General features: G+C 39.4%; 1 long non-coding RNA gene across 1 annotated transcript in view; it reads right to left on the reverse strand.

Annotated features, from left to right (window-relative positions):
• Positions 1-1,968: 1,968 nt before the first annotated feature.
• LOC310914355 overlaps positions 1,969-21,508 on the reverse strand; it is a 172,312-nt gene continuing 152,772 nt past the window's right edge. Inside the window, exon 6 of the long non-coding RNA XR_014591010.1 lies at positions 1,969-6,615. This is a non-coding gene — a long non-coding RNA (uncharacterized lncRNA). The remainder of the gene's footprint in view (positions 6,616-21,508) is intronic.

Raw genomic sequence — 21,508 nt, forward strand, 5'->3', positions numbered from 1 at the left:
GTTTGTTACACAATTTGTTTCCATGTTCATGGATCAAAGAAAAAATATCTTGTAAGGATTATTTTATTTTGTTAAACATTTGTATTCCCTACTGCACTGCAATAAAAGGAATGTGCAAACTGCCAGTCTTTTAAGAAATATGAGACAATTCCTGGTACTTTTGGTTTGAAATTGTAATTGAAACACATTTGCTACAGAAGAACTGATCTGTATGGCCCTGCAGGAGGTGAAGGCTGGGAGTCAACTCACTCCTTGTGGCATGGGAATCTAGATGAGTTGCTCTATATCCTGTATCCTCTGATCATTTTCAGAAAAACAGAAAGTTGCCATAAAATCACAAAATGCTCAGCAAATCCATGACTGGCCAAGACTTTGATGTCAGGAATACACCAAGCAGTACAGCCACCTCACAGCTGCAAATGGAGGCAGGATTCTGGGTATTTTGATGGGGATAAAAAAAAAATATTGCCTGCATATGCTTCCAGTAAATCAGCATTCACTTAGCCACCCTAGAGCATGAAACTCAGCATAATAGATCTTTCATAGTTCACAGAAGAGGTCATGGTACAAGAATGTTGAAAAATACAACACAATCTTTTGTAGGTAAGAAACTTCAAGGTAAGAGGTGCAACTTGTAGCAAGAATAGAAATCTCAGAGGAGATCATCAGAAAGTGATTAACATGGGTTTTTCAAAAGAATTGCACAATTGATAGTACTTTCAACAAGGACATGTATTTCAAACTCCTCTGGCATCCTGTTTCTTATGCATTATACACACACACACAGAGCTCAGATTTTTGGTTTGTTTCATTAACTCCGTATTTCTGCTACTCATAATTAGCCAAAGTATTATGATCACATCATTCACACATTCAATTGTTTGGAAAATTTTTCATTGAAGAGACTTTCAGTAAAGTAATTACATTGAATAAAATTTCTGGCGCACTACATTTTTTATATTTAATATGTCACTTGATGGTTTGTTAAACTGTCTGATTTGATGATTTTTATAAACAAACTGTTGAAATCCAAATAAACACCAAGGATAAAACTCTTTTCCAAGAATATATTCTTTATCTTGTTTGTTGCTTTTCTTTGAACTCCTTATCTTTCAGCACAAATATACCAAACACTCAAATTCTTTTTCCTAGAAAATGGGGTACTGCATTAATATAGTAATGCAAGCTTATTTCAATTTGCTGAAGCCCAAGTCACCTAATATCCCAGGTGAAATTGATGAAACTACAACTGGCTATAACCAGCAAGGACAAGAACCTCAAGAGATAATTGTAGACAAAGGGTATCTGTTGCCTAGCATCCTGCAACATCCTGCAGGAAAGTGGTGCAGGACATCAGATTGTGATCAAGAGAGTATTTCTGGGGGAAGTGGGACCACAACTTTCTGGAGTAACCTCCAACGATAGACAAGGCAAACACAATTACTGGCCATCAAATAGTGCTCCTCCTCACTTTCACTTCTCTAAAAATCTGTCACTCCATGAGACTCGGGAAGGAGCAGAGAAGGAAGTGGTGTGAATTTCAGTAATGAATCAATGCCAGGAAAAAGACATAGGAAATTCAGCTCTGTAGGAACTGAATGCTTTGCCTCAGCCATAAAATGCATTCAAATTCATGTCCCCATTTCTGGTTTCAATTTTTTATACCTTCCCAATAAATTCCACGGGCCAAGGCTGGACAGCTCTGGTTCCAGGGAAGCAGCTAGCTGTTCAGAGAGATGCACAGGGCAGCTCACACGCCTCTAAAAGGCACCTCAGATGTGCAAGCTGTTCACACCCCTCTAAAAGGTACCTCAGTCATCCAAATATTTGAAATTAAACCATTTCAGACAAAAACGAGTTCACTAGTTTTCAGCAGTGGAGTCACATTTTTTATTTTGCAATTCCAAAGACATGTGGGTCCTTTTCTCCCCTCCCCCACTGTGTCATATTTTGAAAATTCCCACTTCTTTGAGTGTGATGTCATGATGCACTGCCATGAATATTTAACTTAAAATTATAAGCACTAAATTATAAGCACTAAAACTATAAGCACTAACTTCTTTCCATGGTAAAAGATCACACAGAGGGAAATAGCGGTTTAAACAAAGATCTTCTATAATTAGTGATAATAACAAAGGAAATATTCATGATTAGATCAAAGGATTCTTCACCGAGTATTGTTTTTATTTGCTTCCTAAGGGAGCAGAGAGTTCTCTGAAAAAATAACACTGTTTTAGGCAGATATGGATAAATAAAAGAAGGCCATTTAGAGAATCCAACTTCATATCAGGGCCTGAAAAATACTCTGAAATCCAGAAGAATTCTCTAATTGATCTGATTACATGTCAGGCATCAGCACTCTGCTAGGTATGCAGTGCTGATAAGCCTGCAGTATGTAAACACCTTTTCAGATGAACATGACACACAACACTGCAGCTACCCTGGGCATCTGTCTCCACATACATATGGCATAGCCTGGGGATTAATTTCATCCACTAGCATAAACAGGACTAATTTTTTGAAGTACAGATAGCTAAGAATAGCTAGGAGTAATGTTATGCAATAACATACTGGTATATGTTTCCCCTTTCCAGATGAAAGAATCTGACATGGCTTCAAATAAAAAGAGGTGGCAGCCTGACCAGAACACAAAATATATTCATTTCATTCCCTTCCAGAGAGGCAGAATTTTAATCTTCCATACATTAAAGATGCATGCCCACTATCATATCATTTCAACGGCCTAAATATTAAATTAAGATCTAAATATTAAATTAAGACCAAAAATTCACAACACTTCTGCCCTCCCCTGAAAAAAAATAGGTCAAAAATAAATGGAAACAAACTGTTTTCTGCTCCTTTTTCTGCATTTGACAGAGAGAAAAAAAAAAAAAGTGAGGGAGATAAATCTGCATAATACTGAACCGAATCTCTTTAATTCCAGTCAGCTTTTATCATTCAATCACTGAGTCTGTATGTGGAAAAATTCATGCTAATTCCCCCTAGCAACAGCCGCAGCCTATCCGGGGGAGCCCCGCACCAGGCAGCTGCCAGCCAGCAAGAATAACTCTAAGTAGGTCAGCCCTGCATTTCTAAAAATGCCACGGTCTAGTAACCCCACTGTCCCGTCTGTCTGCCCTACCCCATAATAACCTCGATGGCTTGGTGACACAATGACATACTACCCTGTTAGAGCGCAATCAAATCCCGCTGCATTATTCTGCTGCGAGCATCGCTGCTGGATGAAGGACCCATCGAGGGGCAGCATTAATCAGGCAGCCATTCATGTCCACTAGCACTTCACTCTGGAGATGGGGACTGCATTAATGACCAGCTGTTTGAACTAACACAAACAAAATAATGCCTTCCACCCTGTTGGCTGTGCAGAATACACTGTTCTAATCAGGCAGGTTATGCTCATTGACTAAACCTAAGATGTAAATTAAACAGCCCCAGACAATGCCAGCTTTTGTAACCTTCTATTAATTAAAGTAAGTATATTTAAATTATACTACACACAATTCAAAGAGCTATTGGTTTAATATACAGAGTCATCTCCTCCTACAAATTTGTGTTCACAGTCCAAAAAAAAAAAAAACCCAAACCAAAACCAAAGCAGAAACCACCCACCCCCACTGTTTGTGTAATACAATCTACCTATCCTGGTAAATTAAAGAGCTACTGCAACAGAGCTGTTGAACTGCAAGTGACTTCTGCTGGGAGCAGGGAAGCACACCAGACCTCCAGTAACTGGTCTTTGGGAACAGTGACAGACATGCATGCTGGATGTGGCAGAGGGGTATTGATGAAAACCTCATAAACCTCTTCCAGCCATGACACAGAGAAAGGCCAGTCGCAGCGGATTAAACTCCCCCTGCAATCTCACTGCTTAAGCACTGCCGAGTTGCCTTCACAGAACTAAAAATAATTGCAGAGGTCAGAAAGCCCCTTGGCAGGATCTGGGCATGTGTCTTTAAGAGCACGTCCATCCCTCCTGCTTCCCACAGCCCTGGGGACTTCTGCATGGCTGCAAGATGCTGCAGGAAGCCCTGTCCCTCCCCCCTCACTCTTAACCAGAGAAGCTTTAATATAAACCACACCAGAGCCCAGCCGGTCTCCTCTGGGGTGGTATTTCAGCATCAAATCTGTAATGCCAGAACAGAACTTCAGCAGGCTTGCTTTGTGCTTAATTGCACCCTTCCTTTTAAACACCTTTATGTTAAACACTTTTGTGTTGTGCAGCTCGCCGGTCTCTTCCTTCAGAGCACGCCTCCATGTCATGCAGCTGCCTGTACAGGACAGAGTTTAGAAAGAAATTTTCAAGGATAGACTGCTCATCTGCATTTTTTCCTGAAGGATTTGCACTTTTGGTGAATGCGTGCCATAATTCAGTCTTCACTGCTGCAGAATTCAGTAAACCTTGTGCACGTAATCCATCCATATATGACTTAGGAACACAGCAGATTCATTAATCCATTTTGCTCTTTCTTGTGTGAGCCAGGCTTGTTAACCAGGTTGTGAGAGTCTTCCTTTGCTTTGTGGCACACATCACATAGCAGTTCTTGGAGAGATACAGTCACTGACGTAACCGTGGGCTCCTAATTACAAGCTGCTGACATTTTGCTCATCTCTGCAGCTTTGAAGCTGTGAGTTCAGTCTCTCCTCCTCCCTCCTTGCTTGCTTCAAATTGCCCGAGTTAGAAGCACAAAACAGATTCAGAAAGGTTTAGGAGTGGCATAAACTCCTTTGCAGAGCCTGCTGTATTGCCAAAGTTATTTCTCTTTAAGCAAACAGAAAACTACAGTTTGGGAGTAATAAGACTCCTTAGCCCCCAGCACAAGAATGCTATCCAACAGCTGGCTAAATACAATTCAACACACAGGGCTGCCTTTGTAGGCTGGAAAACAGATAGTGGAAGGACCAGACGGGCGTCTTGCAGGGTAGCTCACCATGACTATTGGGAAATCCCCTCATACACATTTTAGTATGACATTATGGTCTATGGCTTTGTATAAAAGGGAAAAAAAGGAAAGGAAAAACCCCGTCTTTCTTGGTAGGCAGCTGCTAGAATCCATGCCAAGCCCTGCTAGCTGAGTGCAGTGCTTGTTTTCCCTGTTTCTGCATTGTTCAGCTATGGCCAAGCTGAGCTACCCACCAAACAAAATATTCCTGTACTGTGACAAGTCTATCTGCTCTAAAACCACCCCAAGCAGATTCCACAATAAAAAATACATCCAGCTACATTACACAGAAATCAATTTCCAAATGCTAGCATTGCCTTTTCTCAATATATGAAGAATCCTTTTCAATTAGAGGCTGATTTTGAAAACCAAAGAAAAAACGGGAAAAAGAAAAAAAAGAGGAAAGTATAACACTGAATACAAATGCTCAGTTGAGGATTTAGTCATCTGATGACTGTGGTAGCCAGCTGGTCTAGAAGTCATCTGGGATACATTTATTTTGATTAGATTGATCACATTTCTATTTACAGTATAGAATTTTTCACCATACTGAATACAGCTGTGTTTATAGAGATTTTAAGATGGAGAAAACGAAACCCCACGGTTTCTCTCAGCACAGTGCAGAAGACTCAGTGCCTCAAGGTGTTAAGTGGAAAGGATCTGCTTTCACATTTCTTAAAAGAATACTGCCTACCATCTGTTTTCACAAAGTGCCACCTCAGTCAGGAAAGGGGTGTAGAGCCAGAGCTGAAAATACAAGCTGCAATCAAGTCTGACCCAGCAAACTGACAAGCATCCTCTGTAAATTGGTCAGAAATGTCTTTCTTTGATTTCTATACATGTTCACACACACACAAAAGCACGTACATACACAGATATACACACAGAGTGCAAGGCTGCTGTTTTCCCTGGGGATATTCCTGCAGCCACCTAACTCATCAGTTCACTCCCTGACAGCACCAGGAGCGCTCAAGCTACAATTTACAGTCCCTCCGTCCATACATTGCTTTGTTAATCAAGCCATCCTCTCTGCAGTGAGAATCCACAGAATCAGACAAACAGCACGTAGCATTTCTTCTTCCTTTGCATTTGCATTCGCTCGCTCTCTCCTTCTCTCTTGGCTTTGCCTTAACAGGCAGATGCAACCGATACCTTATTTATCCATCTCCAGCACAACACTGAGGTGAAACCCGACTGCAGCACTGTGACTTCCCCATGTTAATCCTCTGGAGCAGCAGAGGCTGGATTCTTGTTGCTGATGCCCTTGTCGAGCACTGGATTACTTTACATAATATTTCTTTAAGCTTTCACCCACCCTGTCCTAGATTAACACCCTTCCTTTCTCCTCCCTCCCCTCCGCCGCAGAAAACCCCAAAATCATCACATATTGCAACCCTTGGCTTCCAGAACCAATAAAAAAATACGCGGCTCCATCGCTCTTCTTCCTTAGCAATGTGCAGACGAGAGAGTTTCGAGTCAGCCAAGCCAGGGTGAAGCGCAGGCAGCCAGGCTGCAGCAGCCCCAGCAGCAGCAGAAGGAGCAGCAGCCGCCCAGGTAAATGGAGGGAAAAGCAGGCTCTGTCGAAAGCGGTGTAGCATCATCCGAGCTGTGAGGAAAGACAGTCTCGCTTCTTCCAAATGGTGCAGCTTTATGCCTGCAGGAACGGAGGAAAGGGAAGACCCAGAATTAAAAAATAAAAGCCAAAACAGTGAAGAAGAAACAATAACTATAACAAATTGTCGTAACTTTATTTTTCTGGGCTTTCGGGCTTTTCTGGGAGTCTGCCTCTTTTCCTCTCCCTCCCCAAAGTATCCTATGTTGCTGGATGCTACTGTCCAAGAGTGCGGAGTCACAAAGGCTCACTCTCCAAAGCGCAGTGAGACCAGCATCACATGAGAAACCACATGACGCACCCAAATCGGATGCTGATGTGGTCCAGTATTTCACTCGGAGTGGGGGGGAATATCTCGACCGAAACATGCCCCTCTCTAGTGGTTAGAATGAATTCCCCTTAAAAAAAAAAAAAAAAAAAACAAAAAAACAAGGCAGCAGCCCAAAATATAAATATCTCCATATCTATCCATCTTCAATGCCAATGCTTCAGGAAGCAGGAGAATGCTGTTCCACAGACACTAGCTGGATGGCAGCAATATTACTTCCAGGCTATGTTATTCTAAACTGATTGCACTTAAGTGAATTCCTGAAAAGCATACTCCATGTCTCTCTAACATGAACAGACTCAGAAAACCATCTCCATTATCATTCCCTGCAATCTGTATCCAAACCTGCATTCTGAATAATTTATTTGAGACTAATAAGCTGTTTGCCAGGACTACTCCTTTTCCACTCAGCCCCACACTCAATGAGCAACTACAGCAAGAAACACAGAGGCGTTCACCATTTCCTCAACCGGTAATTTTAGTAAATACACTGCCCACAAAATAATCAGGAAAAAATGAGCAGAAGAGTTTTTTCCTCTTTTTCACATAAGGACACAACAGGACTCTCCCTGGTTTGCCGATGGTGGCAACCTTTTCCTCACACTGCAGACGCAAAAGCTTTCAGTCCAAGCCAAGAAGCAAACATTCCTGCCTGCCAATTCCTGCAGAGGTGTTGTGCCACCCTGTTTAACGCAGAAACATCTGGACACCTCTGGCAGCCCTCGAATGAGAGCGTGCAGCTCCGTAACACTGTTTACTGTCAGGGCACCAAGCAGTTAACATCCTTGGCTGCTTTACCATCTTGCCTATAGGAGCTTGGAACCGAGGGACTGGTTCACTCCAGTGAACAAAAGCAGAAAAGCTGACCTCGATGATCGATGGAATTGCTGCTCACAAAGTTATCATCCAACAAACAGTCAGTGTTTTGTAGCTTGTTTTATGCCTAACATTTGTTCAAGAGACAGAGCAGGTGGCACAGAGTCTTCCGTTCCCTTTGTTTGCAAAAGCTGGGCACCACCTCGCAGTGCTGCGCTCCCTGGCTCTTTACACTGAAACTGTACACGGTGGCGGGGAAATGGAGGAAGAGAGCTGTCGTGAATCCACACAGCTGCTTTGCACAGGATCCCATTGCAATCTCTGAAGTTACATAATGGAGATGAAGCACAGAATTCCCACAGAAGAGACACGCTTAACCCTTACACAAGAAAGCGCAATCGGAGCAGAACCCAAGTGCTCTTTTGTGCTGATTTCAACCCTCCCAACTGTTCACGCAACAGCAGATTGCAAAAATTTGCACAAGGTAGTTGTAGCTTGTTCTCATTGGTCCTCTCAGAAAGAGGTTTTGCAATGGGCTGCACCTAGGAGTTGCCTACATTCCACGTAAAATCCAGTAGCAGCATTTGGCCTCAGCAGTGCCGCTACTGTTCAGGAGAGGCACAGGACTGCATGTACAGAAATCACAAAATTACCACAGTCATCTGAGGGCATTTTCACCTGTGGGGCTAATAATTTCAGCACTGGCAAACCTTTGATGAAAACTATAGAGGAATATCCAAATTCTGACTGTAGCTAATCAACACAATACTGTACTTTCAGATGCAATATCAGCTAATATGGAGAATCCAGGTTATGGATTACTTTCTCAGTCCAAAATATAAATATTACTGAGGCAGGAACTGAGTGTAGCAAAACATATATCTTCAGGGCTTTGGATTACAAGATGAGAAGAGATGTCCTGGTGACCAGACCCATTGTTTTTAACCTACAACAATCATAACAGCATGTCTCTGAATGGCTTCTAGTCTGTTCTCATTGGTTTCTAAGACAGTGCTGCAGCAGCTCATGACTCGGAGTTGATGAACTTTCCCACGTGATACCAATAACTCATTTATCTGTTCTGACTTAGAGGTAGGTTGGAAGGGTCGTCTGCAGGTAACTTTGTCAGACTCCTGCATATCATCAACACTACATCAGGTCAGATGCAACTTCATCCTATAAACTCTCAGAGGTGGAGATTCCATAACCTCTTCCAGTGCTGACCTCCTGCCCTGGGAAAATAAATGTGCAGGAAATAAATGTTCATTCTGTATTTCTTATATAGGCAGCCTTCACTGCACTGCAGAATTGCTTATATTTTCCTAGATCTGCCACTGAAAGCACAGGGAAGGTACAAAGGAATAAAGGGACTTTTCATATGAATTTAACCAAGTTCAGTTCAAATTAGTAGCACCTCCAAATTGTTAGCACATTATTATCATTTAATCTCCAGATGCTTCCATTTCATCTATTAACCAAAGCACTAATAACAATTAAAAATAACAAAACCCTGATAACAAAACCCTGATAACAATTCCAGTGTTCTACCAGGTGTTCCCCATGAGAAAAAGGAGAAAACCGAAAGATCCCTTGCATATGAAACCTAAACTATACTCAGAAGTCAGAATTAGGGCTGAACCAACATGGTACCTGAAGGATGTTGGTTTATTCAGAATAAACAAGACACATTTTTCAGTCAGACCTAATTGGAAAATGGGCCCTAGCGTATATAAATATATATCCACAATGTTGTGAAAAACCTCCTATGCAGGTACACAATGTATGTATCTTTAAGGAAGATCCAGGGATACACAGTCATGTTAGGTGTCAGTGAGGAAGGGGGAAGCAGAAGAGACAAGAACTGCAAAGTGAAAGACCAGTCATAATTCCCTCAGAAACGTAAAAAGGTTTAGATGAAGAAAGACTTGATGTGAGACACAGCCTAATACACATAGTGGTTGCAAATCTAATTCTTATACTTCAGATAAACTCCCCAATAAATGCTTTGTTAACAGCATGGGTAACAAGCTTTCTTCCCTCTTCAAACCTCTAACATAGGTCCTTAACTCTGCTAGATGTTGTTAGCTCTCAAAGTAACTTACTAGCAGACTAAATTACCTGTCTAATATGACTTTCTCAGTTTAGCTCCAGAGCATATTTTCTCCCCCTCAGGGAATGGAGAACTCAGAAGCTGTCCAAACAGAACAGCCAAGGGTACAGGTAAAATTTTGGGTTGCTGTCATTACTTGTGTTCACATGAAAGCTTTTGGGCTGAAACATGTGGAAAGAGCTGGGATTGTTTTGGATGCTGCATTGACAAGTCATCAATAAAATTTTTCCCAGGACCAATTTGGTGCCAGGATTTGAAGACCTTTTCTCAAACATTTGATGACAAATCCTGCTCCATATTAGTGCAGCTTTGTGCTGCCTTAGGGATACACGAGCTATGTTGGATTTGGTGTAACTGTCCACAGGGGACAGGCTTCAGAGCAAAGATTCAGCAGCTGAGTAGACTCTAGATGAACATGAAGAATCAGAGCAATACACAGAAAGCCCAAAATAATCTTCATTCATGAGAGCTTAAATGCTACTGAATTTTGTGGAGTAATTTTCAGATGCTGTTAAAGCAAATACTTCTTTGTATGGCTAATTTTCTGCTCAGTACAATACTCCAATGCAACATGGATCCCTGTAAGTGTGATGTGTTGAACACCACTGAAAACAAACCTTTGGGTTTGGAAAATGAAATCTTTAGGGTGTAAGGTTTTCCTTTTGGGAAGAGTTCCACTTTGGGTCTTAGTCCCTGAAGTCAAAGAAGAAGAATTTCACCCTGATTAAGCATAGCATGGGCGCTGCAGAGACTGGGCAGAAAAAACAGAACCAGCTACAAATCTAAGTTTTTCCTTATTATACTCATAACCTGGCACCCCTGAGTAGCACTAAACAGTGCCACCTAGGAAGCAGGAACTGAAAAATAACAGTTACTTGGAGAAATGCTATGTTTTCAATTAGAGTAGAATGCCACTAGCACACTTGTGTATATCAGTGAAATTGCTAATTTGATGGGAACATATAATTGCAAGGAGTTGTTGCATACTTGATGGTTCTCAGCAAGAATCAGGCTTTGGGGTTCAATTTTCAATGACCTTTCTCTCTGTAATCTGCAGATGGAGAAAGAATTATCATTAGGCTTGAGGTTTCAACCCAAAAGCCAGGCAAAACTTGACGTTTCACTGAACTTGAAACCTCAAAGTGAACTTCAAGCGTGCAAAACTTATGGATTCAAATCAAAACAAACATATGTCAGTGAGCAAAAACCACAGAGCTGCACATGGGCCTAAGTACTGAGCCATACTGGCTACTGGCCAGGGCATGAAGATCCCTACTCATCACACGAAACACCAGCAGAAGTTTAGTGGCCACAGGGTATGGCTAGACACACACTGCCGTAGTTTAGAGACACTTAGGTCAACGTCATCTGAGAACTCAAAATGCCAAAAGCAGTTTATCTACCTTGTACCTCTTTGGTAAGGTAAGATATCATTTGAGTTTTGTGTGGTCACAGCTAAATTCCTTTGCTACTTGATGGGCTTCTACACAACCATGTTCTAGCATCTCCTTGCTAAGCTGTAGGGTGTCTGGAATGGAGATTTAACTACCTCCTCATAAAAAAAGACACACTTTAGTTTTCAAAACAGTTAAAAATAACCACAATTCCACCTCTTTAGTAGAATTTTTCAGTAAAATACACTAGAATCTGCCTAGGCCGTCTAAGTGAATACATGTGAAAAAAAATAGGGAAACGGTGTTTCTGTATTTTCAGCACCACAGTTCTGCACTTTTCTCTTTCAGTTATCTGAAACCAGAACAATTTATTTGAATTCACTGACTATGCAATACTACTCTTGGAAAAATTTCCCTAGTTAATTCAATTTTCCATGGATGTGTGATGGACAGTTTATTGCAATTACCCTCCCAAAGTTTCAGGTATTTCAGCATTGGCCACGCATGCTTGTATTTGCCAGCTTTTTAATAATATTTTAGAACCTGGTTCCAGTGTGAGTACAAATGCTATCTTTAAAATTTGAATGATGTTTGATTGTTGTATGCTAGAAAATACCTACATACTTTAAAAGACTGAGTCTATGTAACTTAAGCCTTGTCCTGTTGGAAGTCTGCAAACTGTGTAAGAATACTTCAGCAGCAGTCCTGGATGGGAGCAGAAATAGAGCAGTTAACTGTGCAGAATGTGGTACATTGATGGAAATGCAACCAAATGATAAACAACACTGAAAACCACAGAAGTTTCTCTGCATTTGTGAAAGTTTCCTAAGGTTAGTATTTCCATTATTCTTCTAACTTACTAAAAACTATTTCCAACAGGTAAGTTAGTCCTGGGGCCAAACATTTCTCACAGTTCAAAAGTAACTGTCATAATGTATATGCCAGTGTAAAACATGTTGGGACATAAGTTAATGTAGAAGACTGTAACTATTGTGATGATGTAAAAATAAAATAACATTTGAAAAAAGTATTTGGAAGCATGTGTTAAAATGTACACCTTGTAGTAAAATAGGAATGCTTCACTAACTCACTTGTCATTGAATTTCCAGTGATCTTATAATTCCCCTTTATTTTCTTGAAAGTGCAAAATAACACTACTATGACATAATTCTGGAATATTTAATTGCTATAAAACACATCATTTAAGCTATGTTCCCAAAAACATGACCACTGAACTGTGTCATACATCTTCCACTAGATTTACATTCATTCTGCATAAGGACCTTGATTTTGACTCCAAAACTCAACTATTGCTTTGTGAGGTAAACCAGCACCTCTAGAAGAGAATGTAATCTGAACACAAAGGTTCCTCATGCAAATACCCTGATTTCCTTAAAAAGTCTCATAGTCATTAGTATTGGGTTAACGAACAGAGGACACTAGAAAAATTGATGGAAAGTTCAGGAAAGGAAGAAGTTGTGCAGTCTAACAGTTCTTCACTGTGAGGGTGGTGAGGCAGTGGAACAAGCTGGCCCGAGAAGGTGTGGATGCCACATCCTTGAAGGTGTTCAAGGCAAGGTGGGATGGGACTTTGATTGATCCAGTCTAGTGAAAGGTGTCCTTGCCTATGGCACAGGGTGTTGGAAGTAGATGATCTTTAAAGATCCCTTCCAACCCAAACCAGTCAACAATTCTGTGATTCATATAAACCAACCTACAAACCCTTATGTGTTTTACCTGCCTGGGAGAGAGCTGTGTGGTAGAGAGGTCATGCAGAGATCAGAGTTGCAGATACAATAGCTACAAGTCCACAACCTGCTCAGTCAATTATTATCATACCTATAAAAAATTTAATAGCCAGTTTTGGAGAAAGGGGAAGGGTGGGGGGCAACTTTAAATTTTATGTTGCTCAAGGAAAAAAACACAGAAAACATTATAACCAAATCCTTAGTGAAACTGCAGACAAGGCAGTTAATATTTGGTCTTGGGCAAAAGACTGGTGTCCTTTCCTTGGCTGCCCAGTTTTAGATGGGCATTTTACATCAAACATGTTACAAGTTCAAAGTGGAAGAGCTATGTTTTTTCACCTGTGAGTGGTTTCAACTTAGACTTCAGCATTACTGTCAGGAAGTCAGTTTTTCCATGCTTGTTACTGTAAACAAAGATTGTATGGCACATCTCCAAAAGTGATAGAAGGTCAAGGACCAAACTGCAACTGCTTCCAGAAACCAAAAGCATAACACTGAAGTGAGGATAACCACACATTGAAACCTGGCTGACGCTCTTGTCACTCAGCTGTTTGGGCAGTACAATGAATACATGCAAACACAACTTCACTTACCATTTTTTAATACATATATCTATATAAATAGATAAATTTTGTATATATATGTGTGTTTTCATATATAATTACACACACAGTACACACCTATAAATATAGATAAGTGAAATGAAACATTTCTAAGAGTTTTTCTCCTCAAACCATAACATTTCTATTGACATGTTCATTATAAAACATTACCACTTCCAATAATTGTTGCCAGAATTTATACCTTTATAACCATATATTTTGTTCATCAGGTTGTTGCTTTTTTCTTCTCAGGTTTGAACTCAAATTTGCTAATGTTATCATTTCTTTTTGCTTTACATCTAACTTCTAAATATTATTTTAGTGGACATGATTTTCCCCCTTCTGCCCTTGTGTGAGGTTTATAACATTACCTAATTATTCTTGAGTTTTGTATTTTTATTTTCATCTTCAGGCCCCCAAGCTGAAGTTCTGTAGATGAGTATTTACAACCACAACAGAAGCCTGTAGAAATTGTCTTGTTAATACAACATGGTGCACTCCAAAGTGAATACTGTAAACAGGTGGAGTCTCTGAACATATGTCCACACTACTGAGGAACAATTTCACTGCTGGTGTTTGTCACATTTAAGTATTTGTGCCCAAAACCTTATAAAGGTTCTTCTAACTTAACTGTGTTTGCAATATCATAAATGATATTATTTGGGCATTATTTGAAATACAGAAGTAACTGGAGGCATATTTCTGTTGACCTAGAAACCTTAATCTTTTGATTACCTTTACAAATGTTTGCCACCCATCTCATCTGCTACTGTACTAACAAAGCAGTATTCATGACAAAACTACAGCCTCCTGGGAGGGGCATGGGGAAAAATAAAATAAAAGCAAAGTACAGCAGAGCTTAGGAAAGAAGGTGAGAAGCCTGATTATATCAGAAGTGAATACAGTCCAAAAAACAAGCTTAAGAAAAGCATATTTATTCAAAAGCCCTAAAATTAGACCAATATAAGCTCATGTACTAAGTCCTTGCTTACATTCTGCCGTCTTCAGTATAACAGAAACACATACTTCCCTGGCCTTTACTGGGAAAGACTTTCCTGGGTCAGGACTACAAATGTTACTCTGACTGAACACATAAAAGCCCCAGATGAATGCTAGTACTTTGTGGACTGGAAACATGTTGTGAAAACTGTATAGAAGTTGTGAAAAGCTTTAAAAATCTCTAAAAACAATTGTGGTCAACAGGTTGAATGGTTCCTGGTCTTACATCCAACCCCAAGAAGTAATTTGAAAATGTCTCTGCACTCAATTGCCATTTAAAAGTTGAGTCAGTCCCTCTGACTCTGACAACCATTACGAGATTCAGCTTTGGAATATTTTTCGCTCATCATTAGCATCCCATCCTATGCTTCCAAGAATTTCAAAATATCCCCAAACAAAACCTGGTGGCAGTGAAACATGATCTCTGAAAACATGACTCCAAACTAGAAAATCTTGCTATTCATCAGATTTGGACCCAACAAACAGGTGGTCCCCCACTGATATTTTTAAGTGCTTAAAGTGTAAAATATTAAGAGATATTGCTGAAGACATTTTAACCAACTTAACTGTTTATTGTTAAGTTTAACAATAAATGAAGTTGATACCCACCCATGCTATCAGCCCATATATGTTTTATGGCTCATGAAGGCTGACCCTCCTCCAATTTAGCAGAGAGGAATTCCTTCTGTAAATACAAATTCTTTTACCTCTGTGCATGCCAAAATAACCTTCACCTATAAGCCAACAGTTGCATTATCAAGATCTATGACCACTGCTAATGAACTTTCTCTATATAAGCCTGAATAAGATTAAGAATGAAATGAAAACAATATAAAGCACCTTAGTGTATCATTTTCTTTATTCCTTTCTACTGTTAATGATTGTCTAATTAGTACAAATCCTAAATTACATCTTTCTGCCCTCAACCTACAGAGGATCACCTCCATGAAAGCAGGGGTGGATTTGTTTTGTTTTTTTTTTCCCTAAACTATGCCTTCTTAATCCAGCTATCTTCACCCCATTACCTAAATTAAAAAGACACCTATTTCTGGATGTACTTCTCCAAAAAGCACACTCAATTAACCTGCTGCCTTTGCCCTCCTTAAATCAACAAAAAACTTCTTCAGACTTGAATGGATTTGAATTTCACATACAGTACCAAAACATCTTGATATGTGTAGTGCTACAGCCTTTTCAATTATCCTGAGAGTGACTGCAAAGCTGCTGATGCACTGTGGGCAAACCCAATTTCTTTTGAGAAAAAAATATTACCTTTATTCAACTTTTTGGACATGAAAGGGCATTTGCTTGCAACATGAAAATATTTTCCAAATATTAAATTCTTGACAGAGTTACCAGTCAGACAGGAGACAGACTAGTCTCAAAATGAGTAACAGTGATACATTCTTTTCTTTTCTAGAATTGCATTTTTAAAGCACTTAAAACCCAAAACCAACCCAAACCAAAACAACAAAAAAACCCCACAAACAACAAAAACAACCCATCCTGAAAAGAAAACAAAACCAAACCCCTGCTATTTTTAAACAAATGGGGAGAATGAGAGACACACTTGCATTTGCTGTACCTGCACCAGGCCATCCTGTAGATGAGCTCTCAGATGGACCATGGTCTCCTAACACCAATTCCTTTTGTTAGGATAACCAAATTAAAATGAGTACTTCTGTTACAGAGTCTGGCCATAAGCTGCAATCACTAACTGTCAAACTTACATTACATATACACATATAGATGCACGTGGATGCAGGTACCACAGATTTTTACCTGCGCTGTTTCAGGGGCCTTTGCTTGACCAGTGACACCTTCTCAGCCCCAAAGGGCTCCACTTCCCTGTCCCAGCAAAATGAAAACAAAGGTTTTCCTCATAAAAAGAGCAGCAATACTACATACCCCCCATCTCCAGAGGAGGAGAAGGATGTGATGCTTAGTTCCCACCCAGGTTAAACCATTACATGTGCTGGTAAAAAAATCAATTGCAAAACCACAACTACTGTTTTCTTGTATTATTCTTTCTAACCTAACAATATTTCTGATTAAAAAGCAATTTTTGTTCCTCTGGATTATGCTTGCATTTGAAAGGAAAACTGTCCCCAAAACTAAGGAGTACTATCTGCATCATCCATGCTAACATGAAGTGAAGTAATGCCTTAGCTCCAGGTCAGTGGGGCTGGTAAGTACAGCTCAGAAAATAAAAAATTGCAGGTAACAGGGGCTCTGGGCAGCACAGTACTGTGACTCAAATGAACACAGACCCCTGAATATGTTTCTTCTTGGCCCACATGCTGAAGATTTCAGCAACTAATTAATCAGACATTGCTCTTTCAAAATGGACAGCCTCATGCAAAAGCGTAGAAGTTAGAGGCTTTCATTTCCCACCCTGTAGAAGACTACAATTCTCACTGAAAAAATTCTAGCATGCATTAAAGAGAAAAAAAGTGACAAATCCTAAGGAAAATTTTCTTTTACAGAAGACATCTAAAGTAGAAAAAATAACCATCTCAACATTTCTTTGAAAAAAGATGAAACAAGAAATAATCTAATGCATTTGTATAAATACTTTTCCTCTAATATCTTTATTTATAGACAATCCTATTCACAGATGACTAAGTTGTTACAACAGGGAATTAAGGCTGGCCCAGTGCAAATTCACCCACATTTCATGTGTTCTGTTTCCTTTTAGATAAAGCTTTCTTCTGAATTTGCCGAGTTTTTAAGCACACTTGAGAAACAGTCATTGTTTTAATGTTTGAACTTTAAAATTATTGATTTAGTCCACACAGACACTCAAGATTAACTGCAGTTTAATGCTGTCCACTTTTACAAATGTAGGAAAGGGCATATGTAAAACATGAGTGTAACTCTAGGAATACAAGTTTGCACAGCTACAAAAGAGGCTACCAGAGCAGGATAAAAAGAAGTGATTAAGTTAAAGATGAAAATGTTTCAGGAAAATGCAAAGGACAAGCATTCCCTGCTTGGAAAACAGAGCCAGAAGGACATGGTGCAGAGATAAAAACACCATATTGTTTGCACAACACAGTGAAATCCTTCCACAACAGCACACTTTTACAGTTTGCCTACCTATGGTCTACACTATTTCTCAGAAACAGGTATATCTTAATGATAAACAAAAAAGGTAAAAATGGCTAAGTTTAGTTCTTCCACTAACACACTAATTTTTTGCCAAAATTCAAGGATATGGAAACACCCCAGCCTGTTTAGTGCACAGGAGGCTTGGTAGAAATGGAACCCATTAACTTGCCCACTACTTTCTTACCTTACCTAAACTGGGGTTGAATTTTATCCTCTGTGTACAGTATCTGCAGAAAATACATACATCTACAAGTTACATAGGTCATAAATTGCCATATGGCATCAACTTTACCCATTTGTACATGTCAACTTTTTTATCCTTTGGTAAGCATACAAAATACTCCTTTACACCAATTTCTAATTACTCCTTACACCAATTTCTTTACACTAATTTTCATATTTCAATATCTCTTTTTCAAAATCAAGGATCAGTAGAAACTGTACATGGAAAAGGAGAGGAAAAAATGTTTGCCTTAATCCTACCTAAGAAAAGATCTTAAAAAGGGATACATGGATTCCTGCTGAATGCACAGCAGTACAACATTCAGTAGACGTTTAAATCTATATTATATTTAATAAAACCACAGTGTGTTCTCTTGTCCTATTAAGACTGCATTCTACCTTACCAGGTCTGAATAATTTGTATAAAATTGATTGCTACAGTTCTTAGTAAGAGCTATAATTGCATTCCTGGTATAACTTAAAATGGTAACCTTATCTTAATTAGTAGCATGCTACAGAAATGTTTCTGAAAGCTGTGGAGGATTAGCCTGCATTTTTAAACTAAAGCCTTGGGGCTGGGGTTTTTTTTTGTGGTGTTTTGTTGGTTTTTTTCTAATTTCATCTCCAACACAGGAACTACTGCTAATTTATTGTAAACAAAAAAGAGCACGAGCTGGGACAAGGGAACACTGTCCTTTGAGGACCTGGGAGAAAGCTTCACACAGCCGAACCCCAGCACACACTGCAGAGGAAAAAAATCAGATCAATTACATAATAAATTTTAAAAAATAAATAAATAAAAATCAAAATTCCCCCAGCTTAAAGACACCACCACATCCCAAAACAAAACCAACCCAAAAGATTCACATGAGCAATGTGCTGCAGACAGCCACCAACAAGGTCTCTCATGACAGAACCAAAAGTAACTCCAAAGCTGCAAGTACAGCAGCCTGCCCAGCTCATCTGCCACCCAGATGCTGTCCAGCTGATGTGACTTCTGGAAGGATACACTTCACAATATGGGGAAGGAATACTACTGCTTTGTCAGAGTCAGAAAAATTAATGCTAATAAAATTTGGTGGCAAGTGACTAAAAGCCCTTTATGCAAATGTTGTTATCCTGCTTATCCTGCTCTGGCTTGAGCTTGAGGGAATATTTTTTTTATTTGTTGACTTTCTTGCTACATTTAAGCATATCCATATTGCTGTTCTGTGGAAAAGTGATACAGCTTTCTAGCTTAATAAACAAATAGTAATCAGGTTTATTCAGAAAGCAACTCATCAAGCAGCAGCTGTATAAGGCATCTACTCAGAGAAGGCAGTGCTGCAACAGAGTCCAAATGTTTCCAAATTTTATCATATGTTTTAGCATTGTTTGTGCTACAGTTCTGCTCAGCGCTAATTTTATGAGCCTTATCTTAATCCAGGAAAAAAAAAAAAAAAAAAAAAAAAAAAAGCATCAAACAAAACAATGCCTATTCCTTACTAATAATTTCCCTGGACCTCTGCGCTGTCGATTATGTACCTCAGTATAACTACAGTGAGCTACCAAGTAGTAAAGGCCAGAATAAGCGTTCCAAGAATTTACTTTCTGTAACTGTATCTTTTCCAAATTAACTTCCATTCCCAACTTTTCAGTGGCAAGGAAACATCCCTCTTTTTAGCCTGGTTCACTAGTTATATCCCAGGCCCCATAGGGCACAGACCGCTCTGAAGGCTTCTGTGTGCACCTATCTGTATGAACACAGCATGATGGGATTCTCCATGCTGTGCTGGAGCTCCATGGAGCCAATTATGGATAGAGAAGCAATAAGGTGATGTTCCAGAATCACTATAGTGAATCTACTTAAAAAGGAGCACATGCAACATGGCATACATTCATATGTATGTGGGTATCCCTGAAAACATTCCCGCATGGTCCCCTGATATTTCACTTTTCACATGCATGTAAAATGATTAAACTCCCCCAGAAATGGTCAGATCTCTCTCAGGGCTGTAGAATTTTCCTCACTGAAGCAATATGCCTCTGTAAGGTGAAACATGCATTCATTCTTTACTTGAAAGGGAATGCCCACAAAACAGGAATCTGCATTACTTTTTGTTCAGTACAGTCAACAGATGCCTAGTAATTTTTTACTTAATTACTAAGGAGTTAGCTTTTTGATATGAGACTGATTCACATCTCAGCCTTTTCTTCAACTTCTACTGATGATATGGAGTGGAAAGAGGGGAACTGAATGAAAATAATCACTTATCCACGACTGCCTGCCTAGTGTTTGTGCTTATGGCGATGTATGAGCAGAACAATCAGCTTTGCCTCTGGTGTGATCCCAGCCAGTCCGTTAGCTAGTCCTTATAAATCCATCCATCACCTCTATGAAAGTCACTGCCTTCCTTTTACAAAGATAATGTATGTTATTGGGATTATACCACTGCATGCAAAGTCATTAAAGAAAGATAGACCACAATTTATGACCAAGTGTGTGGACAGCAGGGCATTATTTTAACCATAAAATCACAATCTGCAAGGAGAGTGGCCAAACCAGAAGAGCCATTAAAGACTTATAATTAACATCAATCAATATGACACTACTGTTGACATCTTTATTACTTTAAATACACTAATCAAATACTTCTGCATTCAGATAGAAAGATTGATAGGCAGACAGGCAGAGAGAACATCCCCACAGAGAGCGATTTCAAATTATCTATTCAAAAGGTAACAAAAAATAAGCACACCAGTATAATCACATGGAAATTCTGTGCACTGACTGAAACCATTTTCAATTTGGATGCTGGACCTGGAGTGGTCAAGCTTGCATATGAGATATTTCAAATCTGCCCTGTAAAAATACATACATTTATGCCTTAGCCATGAAGGCAGCCACTGACTCTCCTAAACTGAGAGAGCACATATCCCATAGGTATGCCCTGCTGTAGGGTATTTTGCATTAGAAAAATAAATGGAGCACTAGTCCTCACAGCACCACTCCATTTTTCATCTCTACTTTTTCCCAGACAAGAAATTAGACAGGAGAATATCATGGTATTATTTGCATAGCCACCATTGTGACTGTCAATATCATCTAATTGCATCCACATGCAATTTCCTACCACACAGACACTAAAATACATTGTTACTGTTGCTGCTTATACAAACATTTCAGTATTAAGAAACAAGAAGGTGTTTCACTTCTCAGGCCCCATGTTCTTGTACCTTACCGAGTACCTTTTCAAGGAGCAGTTCCTTTCTCCATAGGACATTGGCTTTAGAATTCAAGAAAAGAGAATTGAACGAGTACCAGGAATCAAATAAATGAATGCCAGCTCTTTTCAGAAGACATGCTTTGGAAGGAGTCAAATGATGGTTCTCCCAACATCAGATAAGGTTTTAAGAATCCCTGCTTCTTTTCTATTTCTATATTTCTATTTTTTTATTAATGAAGTGGAGATAATAATATTTTTTAAATAAAATGCAACAATTGAGTATTTATTTAGATCACATTTGATTGTAAGTGATAGTTTATTGTAATATGGAAGTTCACTTTGGAAAGACATGCATGGTTTTCTGTGCTTGGAAATTAAATGGAGAGAAGGATTGCTTTT

The sequence above is a fragment of the Zosterops lateralis genome (genome assembly GCF_965231275.1).
Source record: "Zosterops lateralis genome assembly, chromosome: 1".
NCBI lineage: Eukaryota > Metazoa > Chordata > Aves > Passeriformes > Zosteropidae > Zosterops > Zosterops lateralis.